Source organism: Dasypus novemcinctus, chromosome 17 (assembly GCF_030445035.2).
Source record: "Dasypus novemcinctus isolate mDasNov1 chromosome 17, mDasNov1.1.hap2, whole genome shotgun sequence".
NCBI lineage: Eukaryota > Metazoa > Chordata > Mammalia > Cingulata > Dasypodidae > Dasypus > Dasypus novemcinctus.
The window spans coordinates 94,619,966-94,621,098 of record NC_080689.1 but is presented as its reverse complement, the minus strand read 5'-3'; positions in this window follow the sequence as shown (position 1 = coordinate 94,621,098).

Sequence of the window (1,133 nt, the reverse complement as noted above, 5' to 3'; positions counted from 1 at the left end):
GTTGTATCATCTTCTGTCAGCTCTCTATGTGTGCGGCACCATTCCTGGGCAGGCTGCACTTTCCTTCGCACTGGGCAGCTCTCCTTACGGGGTGCACTCCTTACCCGTGGGGCTCCCCTATGCGGGGGACACCCCTGCATGGCAGGGCACTCCTTGTGCACATCAGCACTCTGCATAGGCCAGCTGCACACAGGTCAAGGAGGCCCGGGTTTGAACCGCGGACCTCCCATGTGGTAGACGGATGCCCTAACTACTGGGCCAAGTCCGCCACCTTAAGTATTAATATAAATGCTTATTTAATTTTTGGCCATTTCAATAGAGCTCTTCTAGAAATTTTTATTTATTAATATATATTGCCATCAAAATATACACTGACATTGAACAGACAAACACAATACATGTACGACACACCAAAAGAAATATAAAATTTACAATTTGACTCATAATACTTACTTACACTTTTGGTATAGCTGTTTTTAAGTTCTCCATCATTTCTCATCTTAGATTTTACGGTTTTTAAGATTTCTTCTGGAGTCCATGTTGCCTGTAACATGCAAGCTTGTGCTTGGAAACAGTTTATTAGTTATCAGCAGCCAGTTAAGATACATTGAGCAGCATGAATGTAGTTAAGCCTTTTATTTTTTGATTACTACTCTTTAAGACTATACTGAGACTTAAAGTTCAGGAGTAAACTATTGATTTAAAACCAAAAATTCCTTTTAACACCTTGATAAAAATTTTGATACTACTTTTATTATTTTGGTTAATAGGTCCAATCAGAATTAGCATGGAAGCAAAACAGAACACCAGTGTTGCAATGTTTTCTCCTTTTCCAGTGGCTTAATTCTATTAACCCCCACTAGCCCACAGTTAAATTATCATGTAGACTACAGTGGGTTTGCAGAGTTGCTGCCAGAATAATTTCCTTATATTAGTTAACACTTTAACAGAGAATTTTCTGACATGCCAGATTTGACTAACAAAGGCTTTATTTAGCACTTTTGCCTGTGTGGGATGTTGTACTTTCTTCAAAGGTTCATAGGCTCCAGTGCTCATAAGCACAACCAAGGTAACAGAGATATTGTAAGCCTGATTACAGCTAGCCAGAGTACTGCATTCTTGAAACAAAGTAC